At 44.0% G+C, this 17541-nt stretch overlaps 1 pseudogene; it reads left to right on the top strand.

Annotated features, from left to right (window-relative positions):
- Nucleotides 1-962: 962 nt before the first annotated feature.
- Nucleotides 963-2863, top strand: LOC123125372 (uncharacterized; annotated as a pseudogene).
- The last annotated feature ends 14678 nt before the right edge of the window (nt 2864-17541 follow it).

Genomic DNA, 17541 nt, shown 5'->3' with positions numbered 1-17541 from the left:
ATTTGGTGAATTATGCATTAAATATGGCCTAGTATTTTAGAAAAATGATTTGGTCCAATTTTGCAACAATTATTTGGTAGGTTCTTCACCAAAAACCTCCTTTTGGGCACTCGAAAAATGGAAAATGGGCACTTGAAAAACCTCCTCAATTATTGACGAGAGGTGGATAGACAACTATTGAGACACAAGCATTTGGTCAATTGTACCTAAAATATGATCTAATATTATTGAAAAATAGAGTGGTGCCATTTTGCAACAAATATTGGTAGGTGCTTCAAAAAATATATACCATTTTCGACACTCCAAAGGTAGAAAATGTTTTTTTGCAAATAAAACTCATTTTGAGATCAATTTTTAAAGATATTTGTATTATTCCAGGTTTGTTATTTTTCTGAAAAACAAGTCTCACTTGTGACACGATGCTATTGTTCTTATTTTTTTTCTAATTCTATGATGTTATAAAATAGGTGACATGATTTAGCATATTATTTAATCGATTACGACCAATTTAGATGGTTATAAAATCGTCAAAGTGTGTACTACATTGTGATTGGTGGAACCGTTTGTGGCACGGATCGATGAGATGGCAGACATCCTTCCATCCATTGCTAGCAATCCAACGTCCATCCATCCATCCATGCAAAGAAAAGGAAAAAAACCACCGCACCAAACCCTACCTCTCTCTCACCTCTCCTCCCTTCCTTCCTTCCGCCCGCCGCCTCCCTCTCTCTGTCCCCGATCCAGATCGGCCTCTCCCTCACCCCTCGCGCCGCGCCCTCCTTCCCTCGCGCTGGCACCGGTGGCGCCCTCCTTCCTTTCTGTCACCGGCGGCGCCCTCCTTCCCTCGCGTTGCACCCGAACCTCGCTCCCGCTCCCAGCTCTTCTTCCTCCTCCGCTGCAGCTAGGGTTTCGTCTCCCCGATCCCCAATCCCCGAAGCTCGGATCCAGTAGCAGCATCAGCGATGGCGGCCGCGGGAGATCCTCTCCAAGGTCAAGCACGTCCAGGCCAAGCCTGCTGGCCGCCCTCGCGGGTGACTGCCTCCGCGGTGACGATGGCGGCCTCGTCGTCCCGAGAGGCCGCAGCGCCCCTCAAGGCCGACCTCCGCCACGTGAGTGATCCGTCGATCTCGTCTCTCCAACAGTTCAGTTCTCGCCGCTTCATTTCCTTTGATTCAACAAGATACTGTGTACCACTTCGGTATGTGCGTGCGTGTGAGCTGACTCTTCTTCTGCGTGGTTCATAGGTGTTCCGGATGCACGCACGAGTTGACCTGGACAAGCCGCCGGTGCTGCAGGATGTGGCGGATTTCTTCAGTGGCCACGGAATCGAGGACTTCACCTTCAGTAGGGGCAGGCTGGTGAGTGCAGCTCCCATGAATCTCTAGCAGGAAATGTGTGGGATGAGGTGTCTATTTGGTTTCCACTAAATTAGTTTGCATAGCTTCTGGTCACCTGATCCAGTAACGGAGAAGAATTTTAGGTTCAAAATGTTCCCACTTCCTAGTAAATGTTTTAGGTGCATAAGCAATTGATGTGATTAGTTGGTGGATTTTCTTTGTCGCTAAGTCTGAATGTGGGAACCTTGCTTTTAGTCAGAATGGTGTTGCCGGGCAAAGCTAGCGGTACGCGGAACACCAGAGAAACCACTGGTTGGCCTGTATCAGGAAGGGACACATACTGTTCAAGATATTCCCGATTGCAGAGGTTAGCTATGAAATTTTGTTAACTGTAAGAGTTACAACAGTTCGGTTCTCATCATCTCTTATGGCATAGACTTTTCCAACTTATACCAAAGAGACATCCTTGTTTGAGCTGAAGTTTATATCCAAATAGGACGATTGAGATGTCACTTGAGCTACTAGACATGCAGGATTAGTCTATGCGTGTACTAATCCAGCTACTAGATATAGATAGGAGTGCAACATGCTTACATTGACTAGTCTGTACGCATACGTACTACTGTATCTGGTTGGCGTTGAAGTCAACTTAGAAGACCAACGTTTTTTCTACCTCAGTCAGGAGTATTATGCCTAGACAGAGCATGGTTTCTCAATCAAGTTTCTTGTTGCACACACTACATTCTAAATAGATTTATTAACTTGATCTTAGGGCTATTTATGCAACAATATCACAAAACTGACAATGATGTGAATTTGTTAAGGGAGGTAGCTGCTTTTATGTGATCAGAGGCATAAACAGTGCAGTTTTAATTTTCCAGTATGTCTTTGAGGTAATAATGTCATGGAAGTCCTTGGTAATACTCATATGAGTGCTTAGTATACTCACATCATGGTCTACACGGTGTCAGTTGTCAACTAGCTGTAACCCATATTAGTGCTTAGTATACTCATGAAAAGGGTTATTTCTCCACCTGTAGTTCACGGTTTATGCAGCATCTGTTCTTCTACCAATCTGTTGCTCGATTGTGTTGCGGATTCATATGATATTGGTGTACACTCAATTTGGTTATTTCTTGCTAGTTCTGCTACTAGTTGCTGTGCAATCCTAGTACTACAGGTGGATCAATCTCCCCCTCCCTCTCACCCCCGTCTCTGTCTCTGCAGGTAGGACAGGAGGAACAGCGACAAGCGACGGGATGAAGCCCGGCCATGGAAACCCACCGCAGCCTTCAAGACCTCGACGGCGGTCGGTGCCATGGTATGAATCCTTCCTCCACTTCAAGACCTCTACGTACGGCGGTCGGCAGCACGCGCGCGCATTGCACTCTTCCTCTTGCTCTGTTCTTGGGCTGATGCTGGCGGCGGTGCAGGGGATCCTAATCAACATGCAGTTCCTGGGGCCGGAGATCGACGCCGTCACCAACGACAACATCGTCATCAACGTCTTCAACAACCTGATCTGATATTGTTCTGAGATCCAGTGGCATCTCTATCCTCTTACAACTAATAACATTTTTAACTTCTTTTGGCCATGCTTTCGCTTTCACTACAGATCAGATCAGTGGTGAACGAAAGAAACAAGTGCACAACTAGTATCAGTGGGCTTGTATTTTTCTTGTGTAGCTGCTCTGCACTTGTTGTAGAGCATAGCTTGCATCAGTATTTTTACCTATTTTTGACCTCTCATTCTGAAATACATCTAGCAGGTGCGGCTAGTACTCTATTATTCTCCTACATATAGCTATATATGCATCTAAAAGGGCAAGTACTTGGATGACCTTGACAACATCATACTGATTGTAATAACTTTGCATAAGACTCTGTATTCGAAGACTTCTCGCAATTTATCATGCAATTCTAAACAATAGCATATGTCTATCTACCCTGCTGGGAATTTTCACTTTATATAAAAATTTGAGAGGCAAATGCTGGGATTCCAGTCTTGTCTGATGGCTAGGAGCTCAACTCTGCTTCTTGTTGTTGGAGTTTCAGGCTTGTTGCATAGTTCGTAGCTTCAAGTGTACTCTGGCTTCTAGCCACAGTGCACTACAAATTATTATAGAATTACAAAGTGTACACAACATTGCACCTTACACATTCTTCTCTTGTGAAATCAAATGCCATGACTGGGCATTCTTTTATCAACTTGCTGTACACTTGCTCTGCTTTAGGCTACTGTATAACTTGTGCCTTTTAACTTGATGTACATAGCATGCAATTTTTTACTGTATCACATTCACACATGATACGCTTAATATAGAGTTGTTTTCCGAGCTAGTTCTGTTTACTCTTAATATAGGTCTATTTGTCACCAATACTTGCCTGCTATGCTATAGTAGACCTTGTTCATATTTATTAGTTAAGTTTGCTTGTCCTTGGTATCTATATGCATGCCATTTGCGTTTCAGGCTTTCTCTGAAATGAAATAATAGGTCTATTAGTCACCAATACTTGAGTTAATCTAACTCCTTACCTGCTATGCTATAGTAGGCATTGTTCATATTTATTAGCGAAGTTTGCTTGTCCACAGTGATCCATATACATGCCATTTGTGTTTAGCGTTCTCTGAAATGAAATAATAAGATTCACACTCCATGGACCAGGACGACCACCGGGACCTCCACGGCGATGATGAAGCCTGAACATGGTCGAGCTCGATGGAACAACAGTGCCTCAGTGTGGTGCAGCCGAGTTGGGCCACTCCAGTGCATCAGGAACTCTGCATGCTGCTGTCCTTTGTCTCATCATCTTAACTACTGCAATAGTAGGAGTATTTTATATGCTGTTCATTTCTTGGCCACCCAGCATGTTTGCTAATCATCCATCTGCCTCATGTTATATGATCCCTACCTAGTAACTTCATTGTATGCAGACTTGTGGTGTTGGTTCAGTTTAGTCAAATTAATATATATACTGCTTTGCTACTACTACTACTACTACTGTCTGCATTTAATCCTGATTAGTAGCTTCATCAATAAGTGGCAAACAAAACAATGTTGATTTTAATCTTATCTCTGTGACAACAAATGGAGTTGAATTCCAGCATGCATGTCAAAGCTGGGTTCAATTCTTGGGCAATATATGGTAGTTTCCACTCTTCACGCCCAAGATTAGTATGATGCAGCTCTCCCTCCTCACTCCATACATCCAGGTACTAGTTACCCAACGAGCAGCCCTGCACCTCGCTGGATCTCGCCCAAACCCCGCTCATCTTGCTGCTTGTGGCAGGGAATACTCTCTGTTGAGTATTTGGAGGAATGAATATCTGTTAAGTATGGAGTTAGGATTATCTAATAAAATTTCTACTATATATATATATGCATGAAACTGAGATTGCTAGCATGATTTACACAAGATACACCCTTTGAATTGAATTGATTGGTTCAGTTTCGTATATTCTTCACCCAGCCTTCTATCATGCTTGTAACTAGTGCTCTGCTCATGTTGTTAGACAGGATTTTCACTTCCTGCCATCCCAGCCTTCTATCATGCTTACCAGATTTTTCTTTGCACGGTAGTAGCACCAGTACCTTGCTGTTGTTGGGAACGGAAGGGAGCTGTTCCATGCACTGAATCTTGGGATAAAATCACCTTCGGCATGTACACCATCACCTTGGGCATGCTTGTGGCGCTGCTGCTCGGCCTCAACATGTCCTGGAGTGCCATTAGCGCCGCCCTCACGCTCATCTTCCTCGACTTCAAGGACGCTCGGCCCTGCCTCGAGAAGGTAATTGTCTGTCCATCCGTCTGCAGTTAACTAAGTTGTGCCCCATTGATGTCCTACTACTGTTAATTGTTACTACCATGGTGCTGATGCTGTTCAGAATATGATATGTGCCTTAATTCTAAGTTTTGGTCTCTCTTAAGATACACTTCTAGCTTTTCTGACTCAAAGTTGTTAACTTGGTACTGCATGAGTTTTACTACTGCTAACGCAGAGAGTATTTACTACTGCCAACACAGAGATTTTGTATGCATGCTACCTGATGAGTGCTTTCTTTGTAATATTTCACCTTCGTATGCATAGGTTTATTCGGTTTGAATTCTGCATGACATGAAATAGATATTAATAGTGTTTTCTCAACTTGTTTTCACTGTCACTTGATATATACTTGCTTGTACTTGAAGCTGTGGGTTAATGTTGGTGGTTTTGTTCTACTTGGACGCATTGATACCCATCATCGAGCGAACGGATGCAACAACGTCAAGAAGCTCATGGCTGTGTGCATCTAAAGCACACCATGGACACCATCCACTTCCTCATCAATGCTAACTCAATCCAGATCATCGGCGACACTATCATCCACAGGTATCTTCCTTGGTTCCCTTTGTTCTCTCCTGCCTTTGTGATGTTAGTATGCGTGTGCTGACGAGTATTGTTAGATCTTGCCAGTTGAATGTATGGTCATGATAGTAGAATGGTATTTTGTTTTAGGCGCAATGTGTTGAGTGCAGTTTTTTGCACAACCTGCATACGTGCCATGCATATTCATATTGTCTCTCTGTTTCTTATATGAACTACTATCTCATTTTAACTAGCTTGACAACAAAAAGCATGGTACTAGCTGAATTTATGTTATCATTCTAAATACATGTCCTTTTCTTGAATGGTCTGTTCATAATATATTTGCCCCAGTTTTTCTCATTCTTCTCTGATTCATGTAACAGGATGACAGAGGAAGCCATGTTGCTGTTTTGTTTGGTCTCAGCCCTGACTATCGCTGTCGAGCGAGTCCGGCGTGTTGTTCATCTGACTATGGTTCCAGCCCTGACTACCGAAGTTTTTGTCCTGTTGAAGTTGCATAGAAATATGAGAGAGTCCAGCGAGTCCAGTGTGTTGTTCATGACAGGAGCTTGTGAAGTAGTACTATATTACACTTGTAGAGCTTGTAAAGTATTGTATTATACATGGCCCTTTGTAATGGCACGGATAGAGCTTGTATTATGTGATCTGGTTGCTCTTGTTTAAGTATTATGTGTGTTTTTGTCTCTGCCAATCTAAATACTGCTTGAAATATGAAGAATATGAGTCTGATAGATGGGACCCACTTACCTGACAAATGGAAACCTGTTACCAGAACCTAACAATTGGGACCCATCTGACTAGTGGACCCATTTAATAAAAAAAGAAATGAAATTGTTTAGCCAAAATGGCCGCGGCCCAACAATAAAAAAGGCTGCCATATTGGGCTTGGCCCATGAACCCAACAAAAAATTGATGGAAAAAAACACAAATAGGCTGAATTAATGGGCTCGGCCCATGTAAAACACCGAATCGGACCGGGCTGAATCTTGTCAATGACCTTTTCAATTGGTCGCAATTTTGCCACGTCGGATCCGACGTGGCCTGGGCAGACAACCAGTGACCAAAACAAAAGGTCATGGGTTCAACGACCTTCTGTTTTGGTCGTAAACGTCTATGACCTTCTCACAGGGAAGGTCGCTAATTTCAGTTTACGACTGCCAGCTTTTGACCTTCTGTTTTTGGTCACAAACAGGTCGCAAATAAAAAACTATGACCTTTCAGCGGCCAATAGTGAGGGTCACAAGTTGACATATTTCTTGTAGTGTTAGATGGTGCCCTATTTAACGTGAATGCAGCTGTCTCTAATGCATAATCCCAAAATGATAGTGGTAAATCGGTAAGAGACATCATAGATTGCACCATATCTAATAAAGTACGGTTACGATGTTCGGACACACCATTATGCCGTGGTGTTCCAGGTGGCGTGAGTTGCGAAACTATTCCACATTGTTTCAAATGAAGACCAAACTCGTAACTCAAATATTCTCCTCCACGATCAGATCGTTGAAACTTTATTTTCTTGTTACGATGATTTTCCACTTCACTCTGAAATTATATCAACTTTTCAAACATTTCAGACTTATGTTTCATCAAGCAGATATACCCATATCTGCTCAAATTATCTGTGGAGGTCAGAAAACAATGATACCTGCCGCGAGCCTCAACACTCATTGGACCGCATACATCGGTATGTATTATTTCCAACAAGTCAGTGGCTCGCTCCATTGTTCCGGAGAACGGAGTCTTAGTCATCTTTCCCATGAGACATGGTTCGCAAGCATCAAGTGATTCATAATCAAGTGATTCCAAAAACCCATCAGCATGGAGTTTCTTCATGCGCTTTACACCAATAAGACCTAAACGGCAGTGCCACAAATAAGTTGCACTATCATTATTAACTTTGCATCTTTTGGCTTCAATATTATGAATATGTGTATCACTACAATCGAGATCCAACAAACCATTTTCATTGGGTGTATGACCATAGAAGGTTTTATTCATGTAAACAGAACAACAAGTATTCTCTAATTTAAATGAATAACCGTATTGCAATAAACATGATCAAATCATATTCATGATCAACGCAAACACCAAATAACATTTATTTAGGTTCAACACTAATCCCGAAAGTATAGGGAGCGTGCGATGATGATCATATCAATCTTGGAACCACTTCCAACGCACATCGTCACTTCACCCTTAACTAGTCTCTGTTCATTCTGCAACTCCTGTTTCGAGTTACTACTCTTAGCAACTGAACCAGTATCAAAATACCGATGGGTTGCTACGAACACTATTAAAATACACATCAATAATCTGTATAAAATATACCTTTGTTCACTTTGCCATCCTTCTTATCCGCTAAATACTTGGGGCAGTTCCGCTTCCAGTGACCAGTCCCTTTGCAGTAGGAGCACTTAGTCTCAGGCTTAGGTACAGACTTGGGCTTCTTCACTTGAGTAGCAACTTGCTTGCCGTTCTTCTTGAAGTTCCCCTTCTTCCCTTTGCCCTTTTCTTAAAGCTAGTGGTCTTGTCAACCATCAACACTTGATGCTTTTCTTGATTTCTACCTTCGTCGATTTCAGCATCGCAAAGAGCTCAGGAATTATTTTCGTCATCCCTTTCATATTATAGTTCATCACGAAGTTCTATTAACTTGGTGATAGTGACTAGAGAATTCTGTCAATTACTATCTTATCTGGAAGATTAACTCCCACTTGATTCAAGCAATTGTAGTACCCAGACAATCTGAGCACAAGCTCACTGGTTGAGCTATTCTCCTCCATCTTGTAGGCAAAGTACCGTCAGAGGTCTCATCCCTCTCGACACGGGCATGAGTATGAAATACCAATTTAAACTCTTGGAACATCTTATATGCTCCGTGGCGTTCAAAACATTTTTGATGTCCTAGTTCTAAGCCATAAAGCATGGTGCACTGAACTATCAAGTAGTCATCATATCGAGCTTTGTCAAACGTTCATAACGTCTGCATATGTTCCTGCAATAGGTCTGTCACCTAGCGGTGCATCAGGGACACAATTATTCTATGCAGCAATGAGGATAATCCTCAGATCACGGACCCAGTCCGCATCATTGCTACTATCATCTTTCAACTTAGTTTTCTCTAGGAACACATATAAAACATAGGGAAGCAACAGCGCGAGCTATTGCTCTACAACATTATTTGCAAAATACTATCAGGACTAAGTTCATGATAAATTAAAGTTCAATTAATCATATTACTTAAGAACTCCCACTTAGATAGACATCCCTCTAATCATCTAAGTGATCATGTGATCCAAATCAACTAAACCATGTCCGATCATCACGTGAGATGGAGTAGTTTTCAATGGTGAACATCACTATGTTGATCATATCTACTATATGATTCACGCTCGACCTTTCGGTCTCAGTGTTCCGAGGCCATATCTGCATATGCTAGGCTCATCAAGTTTAACCTGAGTATTCCGCGTGTGCAAAACTATCTTGCACCCGTTGTGTTTGAACGTAGAGCTTATCACACCCGATCATCACGTGGTGTCTCAGCACGAAGAACTTTCACAACAGTGCATACTCAGGGAGAACACTTATACCTTGAAATTTAGTGTGAGATCATCTTATAATGCTACCGTCGATCTAAGAAAAATAAGATGCATAAAAGATAAACATCACATGCAATCAATATAAGTGATATGATATGGCCATCATCATATTGTGCTTGTGATCACCATCTCCGAAGCACCATCATGATCACCATCGTCACCGGCGCGACACCTTTATCTCCATCGTAGCATCGTTGTCGTCTCACCAACTATTGCTTCTACGACTATCGCTACCGCTTAGTGATAAAGTAAAGCAATTACAAGGCGATTCCATTGCATACAATAAAGCGACAACCATATGGCTCCTGCCAGTTGTCGATAACTCGGTTACAAAACATGATCATCTCATACAATAAAATTTAGCATCATGTCTTGACCATATCACATCACAACATGCCCTGCAAAAACAAGTTAGACGTCCTCTACTTTGTTGTTGCAAGTTTTACATGGCTGCTACGGGCTGAGCAAGAACCGTTCTTACCTACGCATCAAAACCACAACGATAGTTCGTCAAGTTAGTGTTGTTTTAACCTTCACAAGGACCGGGCGTAGCCACACTCGGTTCAACTAAAGTTGGAGAAACTGACACCCGCTAGTCACCTCTGTGCAAAGCACAGCGATAAAACCAGTCTCGCGTAAGCGTACGCGTAATGTCGGTCCGGGCCGCTTCATCCAACAATACCGCCGAACCAAAGTGTGACATGCTGGTAATCAGTATGACTTGTATCGCCCACAACTCACTTGTGTTCTACTCGTGCATATAACATCTACGCATAAAACCTGGCTCGGATGCCACTGTTGGGGAACGTAGTAATTTCAAAAAAATTCCTACGCACACACAGGATCATGGTGATGCATAGCAATGAGAGGGGAGAACGTTGTCCACGTATCCTCGTAGACCGAAAGCGGAAGCGTTAGCACAACGTGGTTGATGTAGTCGTATGTCTTCACGATCCGACTGATCAAGTACCGAACGCACGGCACCTCTGAGTTCAGCACACCTTCAGCTCGATGACGTCCCTCGAACTCCGATCCAGACGAGCTTTGAGAGATAGTTCCATCAGCACGACGGCGTGGTGACGATGATGATGTTCTACCGACGCAGGGCTTCGCCTAAGCACCGCTACGATATTATCGAGGTGGATTATGGTGGAGGGCGGCACCGCACACGGCTAAGAGATTAAGAGATCAATTGTTGTGTCTATGGGGTGCCCCCTCCTCCGTATATAATGGGGAGGGAGGAGGAGAGGGCCGGCCAAGGGGAGGAGGCGCGCCCAAGGGGGGTAATCCTACTCCAAGTAGGATTCCCCCCTCTTTCCTAGTCCAAGTAGGAGAGGGGAAGGAAGGGAAGGAGAAGGAGAAGGAAGGAGAAGGAGGAAAAGGAGGAAAGGGGGCCGGCCCCCTAGTCCAATTCGGTTTGGGCTAGGGGGTCGCGCGCCCTGCCTCCTCTCTTCCACCACTTGGCCCATGGGGCCCATTGCTTCTTCCTCGTATTCCCGTAACTCCCCGGTATCCCCGAAAATACCCGAATCACTCGGAACCTTTCCGATGTCTGAATATAGTCGTCCAATATATCGATCTTTACGTCTCGACCATTTCGAGACTCCTCGTCATGTCCCCGATCTCATCCGGGACTCGAAACTACCTTCGGTACATCAAAACACATAAACTCATAATACAAATCGTCACCGAAACTTTAAGCGTGCGGACCTTACGGGTTCGAGAACTATGTATACATGACCGAGACATGTCTCTGGTCAATAACCAATAGCGGAACCTGGATGCTCATATTGGCTCCTACATATTCTACGAAGATCTTTATCGGTCAAACCGCATAACAACATACGTTGTTCCCTTTGTCATCGGTATGTTACTTGCCCGAGATTTCATCGTCGGTATCTTAATACCTAGTTCAATCTCGTTACCGGCAAGTCTCTTTACTCGTTCCGTAATACACCATCCCGTAACTAACTCATTAGTTACAATGCTTGCAAGGCTTATAGTGATGTGTATTACCGAGTGGGCCCAGAGATACCTCTCTGACAATCGGAGTGACAAATCCTAATCTCGAAATACGCCAACTCAACAAGTACCTTCAGAGACACCTGTAGAGCACCTTTATAATCACCCAGTTACGTTGTGACGTTTGGTAGCACACAAAGTGTTCCTCCGGTAAACGGGAGTTGCATAATCTCATAGTCATAGGAACATGTATAAGTCGTGAAGAAAGCAATAGCAACATACTAAACGATCAAGTGCTAAGCTAACGGAATGGGTCAAGTCAATCACATCATTCTCTAATGATGTGATCCCATTAATTAAATGACAACTCATGTCTATGGCTAGGAATCTTAACCATCTTTGATTCAACGAGCTAGTCAAGTAGAGGCATACTAGTGACACTCTGTTTGTCTATGTATTCACACATGTATCAAGTTTCCGGTTAATACAATTCTAGCATGAATAATAAACATTTATCATGAAATAAGGAAATAAATAATAACTTTATTATTGCCTCTAGGGCATATTTCCTTCAGTTTTTACTGACCACATGAACCGGGGCTTTTCTCCACCCGGCTAAAAAAATTTCAGAGACGTCCTGCACTTTTTTGATCTCCGACCTCAAGATATCGGTCCCAACTCCGTATCTAATATTTGCAATTTCCAAGTGTTCTGTGAGGTGTACCTTGGAGAAGAACCCAACTTGCTGCTCTTCAGAGAATTATTTTATTTGAACCGCCAGAATGAACATGCCAACGGGCCTAGCTTGGAACTTGGTGGGATCTCAATCCAGCGAAGGAGAGACTGCATTTTTCCGTATGCCGATCCACCGAGTCACCCCAAGGACTGGAACCAGACATGGTTCTATTGTCAAGATACTTCTCCGGCTGGTGAGAACTCTCTGCCCGGCTTTCGCGCCCTGCGCCTCGAGTCCACTCATCCTCTACCGGATAAACTGTCTCCTGCTGAACGCCAGAAACTTTCCCCCACCATGAGTAAAGTCAAGGCTCTTTTGGGGAATGCCTTAAATGGCATCGATTTGGTCCGGGTTTGGCTTGCCTGGCGGGTTATCCCATTGAGCCACCGCCCTGGTTTGATGTGCGACTACACAGGCCAGAAGAATGATCCTTTGCGGCACAACCCTGATGATTTACCTGAAGACGTCATTGATGATATGACAAAGTCACTCCTGAATGAAAGCCTGGCAGACTATGGCAAAGTAGGTTTAAGTCCTTTCTGCAAAGCTAACCCGGCTCCAGCGGTAAGCCACAAATTTAAGCATTTTTACTTTCATCTTTGAAGGTTTTATCTTTACTCAAAACTCTTGTTGTAATTCACAGGCCACTGACAAATTTTGGAAGGCCAAGTATGATCATGAAGCTGCAAAGAAAGCCAGAAAGGCCAAGAAAGCCGCCCGGAAAGCCATTGCCAGGAAGAAGGGGAACAAGCCCATCGCCTCAGATTTGCTTCATTTAGAAGATACCTCTGAGTCGGAGGTAGCCCTTGACTTTCTTGGCTCCTTTTTTAATTACCTTATTGACACTGATTATCAGCAGGAAGACACGGGAACCAGTCATGGAAAAGCTGAAGAGGTAACTATCATTTCTTCCGACTCCGAGCCTTTCCCAAGACAGAAAATCCGAAGAGTAACCCGGAAAGTAAGATTTTCACATCCCTTAGCTTATCACGATCCTCAATTTCTTTTGAAGCGGCAGATTCATGAGAGCCGGAGGCAGACCCGGACCAGTAAAGATGCGGAACTCTCCTCCGGCTTACCCAATGCACCAAGAAAGCGTCGAAACGAGGTCACCTCCGATTTATATCCCTTTTATCCTTTGGCAGGTCTCACTCGTCAACCACTCAATTCTTCTGACTCAAATTATCAGGAAACTTCACCTTCTTCCGGCGAATCAATGCAGTCCAATTTGCCGGCTTTTAAAACCGCTCTAGGGTAACGATAACCTGCTTATCCTGTATTCATTTCAATTTGCTACACTTGTACTGACCTTTTGATTTCATGCAGTGGACAAGCAAAGCCCAGCAAGAGGGCGAAGAAGAACAAGCCGGCCGAAGAGCCGATCTTAAATGAGCCGGAACTTGGAACGGCCGCACCTGAAGCCTCCACTCATGAGCCGCCATCTGAGCCAGCCCATGATATACCAACGCCCACTGCTGACCTGCCTATCGAACAAGCCATTGATGGTTCTGAAAATCCGGAATTTCCTAGCCCGGCCAAGACGGATGACCCTCAAAATCTTGATGTCGAAATCACGAAGACCGGCTTTGTTGAACCGGGGAGACCAACCGTGCTGGCCAAGTGTTCTGCCAAGGAGGAACTTCTGGAACGCCGCAGAACTAGACTTGATGTTGCTGATTATACTCACATGAGTATCGGAGATATCTTTTCTGGCTATATGTGCCAAGTGCATAGTAGCCGTGACATAGAAATTGACATGGTGAAATAGATGCACCAGAAGTTTGAGGTACAATCCTTTCTCTGTACTTGATTATCCTTACTATACCAGCCCCCAAGTCTATTGCTTATGATGAAATATGCTGTAGACTTAAAAACAAACTGATAATAGTGGTAATATGTCTGGGCAAAAATATATAAGAAAACCGGCTTACGCTGTAGCCCCCAAGGGCCGGCTTAAACAGCATGTTTGAACCGGTCCTTATTATACCTGAACCAAATAAAATACCCTGTAACAGCAATATGCATTAGCCCCCAAGTGCCAAGTATCTTTGCTTGCAAAATGCTTGGGACTTACTAACATGAACCGCCATTTTAAGCAAATTTCTTCAGTATACATTAGCCCCCAAGTGCCAAGTGTTGTTGCTTGTAAAAGACTTGGGACTTACTAACATGAACCGCCATTTTAAGCAATTTTCTTCAGTATACATTAGCCCCCAAGTGCCAAGTGTTGTTGCTTGTAAAAGACTTGGGACTTAATACTGTATACCAATGCTCATGATTTTTTGACCTGGTGTTTGTGCAGACCACGACTGCCCAACTTCAATCAGAACTGTCTGAACTGCAGAGCCACCTGGAGGCCCAAGAAACTGAAACCCAGAAGGCTAATTCCAAATTTGAATTCAGTGTATCTGAACAGGAGAAACTGAAATCCGGATTTGAAGTTGAAAAGAAAGCCTGGGCTGACGAAAAAATTGCTTTAACCCAAGGAGCCGAAGCAGCGGAGAAAACTCTTGAAGAGGTAACCACTGAATTATCCGGCTTAAAACACCGTGTATCTCAGATGGTCTCCGCAATCTTTGGTAAGCCGCCTTGCAAGTGTTATATATTTGAATCTTTCTAATAAGCATAATACTGTTATGAACTCACCTGACATTGTAATGCAGGCCCCAGGAGCTCCGATCTTAACCAAAGCATGCTGATCAAACTGAAGGCGGTTTACACGCTGGTGGAACAACTCTACACCGGATCTCAACGTGCCTTGGCTGCAGTTGCCCTATCAAACGAAGTCCCCACACTCCTGGCGGATGTACTGAAACGGCTTGTTGTGTTGCCGCAGCGGTTCAATGAGTTAAGGCGATCTTCTACGAGAGCCGGAGCCGTAGCTGCATTAAGCCGGGCCAAGGCGTGGCTACCAGAGCTAGACCTAGCCGACATCGCCATTGGATATCCAAGCCTGAAGGAGGACGGCTCAACATTTGAACAGAAGGACTTCACCGGTTATGTGAAGGAAATACGCCCCGTGGCCACTCTGATTGGTAATGACACGGATCTTACTAAGTACCAACCGGGTTTTGATGCAAAAAACAGAGAATTCTGACGCCACATTATGTAGTGACCAGCCTGATCCCTCCAATTCATAAGCATACCTTTGCCCCTGAAGTTGACCTGGCTGGATTAATTGATGATGAAGCTGTATTTGAAGCTTTGAGTGGCATTGACTGGTCATCATCAACCTTCTAGGACAGGGAACAAGACGGAGGAGCGGAAAGGGATGATCCAGAAGCTTCAGGCCAGCAAAACAACTGATCCGTCGGGCGGCTCATATTTATGCGTTGCTGAAAAAACAATGTTAATCATTTGGACTCAGGGAGTCATGTAATAGGGTAGACATAAACTTGGTTTTGCCGTGCCTTCGCGCACGTGTTTGGTGCTCAATACTGTTAAGCCGCCATCTTATATTCATCCATATTATGCTTATCATCTGTTTTCCTTATTCTTAAGAAAGCTTTTAAACTGTCCTGCATACAGAAATAAATCACAAGTCCCTTGGCGGCTTACCACAGGGCGGGTCATATATCTTACATAGAACCCGAAATATGAAACCCGAAATATGAAAAAGAGTCATAGATAAGCCGGTTATCAATTATAGCTTTGAAACATGACTATAATATCATACCTGTGATCCTTTGATTTATACTGCCGGTTTATGTGACCCGAACAGTTAAGGGTGACAACCCAATCCTGTAGAAGTCGGTACTTCCACACATTATTGTTATATGCTGGCGACTTATTGACTAAGGCCAAGCCGGGTTAAATAGAAGCCACTCATTATACGCTTTCAATAGGATAAAAAAACTCTCAAGAAAAACTAAAAAAAGACTGTTTGCAAAGACGTCAGAAGAAATAAACAAAATTTTGAGGCTTCTGATTCGAATACGATCAGTAAACCGTTCCAAAAGGGTTAAGCTAGGATTCGAATACGATCATGTAGCCCCCAGTGGCTTTGGCGTTGCGCCGATCAAGAGGGTATCGACAGCTATGTTCTCTTTGGTTCGAATACGACCTATGTTTGAACAGGAAACCCCCAAATGACCTTGAGAGTTTTTTAACGAAGCTGATTCGAATACGATCAACGTTGGACCCAAAAGGGGTTGAGCTATGATTCAGATACGATCAAGAAGCCCCCTAGTGAGTTTGGTAGTGTGCCGATCAAAAGGGTATCGACAGGTATGTTCTCTTTGGTTCGAATACAACCTATGTTTGAATAGGAAGCCCCCTAGTGACCATGAGGTTTAATGGCTAGATTCGAATACGATCATGAGCCGGACCAAGAGGGTTAAATTAAATTCGAATACGATCAGCCCCCAATTGGTCGTTTTATAATTAGAATGATAAAGACATATGATCACTGAGGATGAAAAGTATAGAGGTCCTGCTCTATTACTTATCATAATATACACATCGTCAAAATATGTACATCACGAGAGCCGGTGGCTTAAGCGTAGTAAGGCCGAAGATGAGCAATATTCCACAGCCGGCGGGTCTCCTTCTCCGACTTACGTGAGTCTTTGTGCTCTCGAACATCGATAAGGTAGTATGACCCGTTGTTCAAGTTCTTGCTGACCACAAAAGGTCCTTCCCAAGGCGGGGATAGCTTGTGCGCATCAGACTGATCCTGGATGAGCCGGAGCACCAAGTCACCTTCTTGAAAGGTTCTGGACTTAACCCGGCGGCTGTGATAATGGCGCAAGTCCTGTTGGTAAATCGCCGAGCGAGCTGCTGCTAAGTCGCGCTTCTCATCTAACAGGTCAAGTGCATCCCGACGGGCTTGTTCATTATTAGCTTCAACGTAAGCCGCCACGCGGGGCGAGTCATGATGGATGTCACTAGGTAGAACCGCCTCTACACCATAAACCATGAAGAAAGGCGTGTAACCCATAGACCTGTTGGGGGTAGTATTGATGCTCCATATCACAGAAGGTAATTCTTCTACCCAACAAGCCGGAGTCCGCTGCAAAGGAACCATAAGCCGGGGCCTGATGCCCTTCAAGATTTCCTGATTGGCTCTTTCAGCCTGCCCATTAGATTGGGGGTGAGCTACTGACGAAACATCAAGCCGAATATGCTCACGTTGTTAGAATTCCTCCATGGCACCCTTGGGCAGATTAGTACCATTGTCAGTTATAATACTGTGTGGAAAACCAAAGCGAAAGATCACCTTTTGCATGAATTGAACCGCCGTGGCTGCATCACACTTACTGACTGGCTCTGCCTCAACCCACTTTGTGAATTTGTCAACCGCCACCAAGAGGTGGGTCTTTTTATCTTTGGACCTTTTGAAAGGCCCAACCATGTCAAGTCCCCAGACCGCAACGGCCAAGTAATTGGAATCATCCTCAATTCTTGAGCCGGTACATGAGCCCGCCGTGAGAACTTCTGACAACCGTCACATTTACTGACCAGATCTTCCGCGTCAGCATGAGCCGTTAGCCAATAAAATCCATGACGAAAAGCCTTGGCCATGAGGGATTTTGA

This window comes from Triticum aestivum, chromosome 5D (genome assembly GCF_018294505.1).
Source record: "Triticum aestivum cultivar Chinese Spring chromosome 5D, IWGSC CS RefSeq v2.1, whole genome shotgun sequence".
Lineage (NCBI taxonomy): Eukaryota > Viridiplantae > Streptophyta > Magnoliopsida > Poales > Poaceae > Triticum > Triticum aestivum.
The sequence above is the reverse complement of the archived record's forward strand: the minus strand, read 5'-3'. Positions and strand labels throughout refer to the sequence as shown.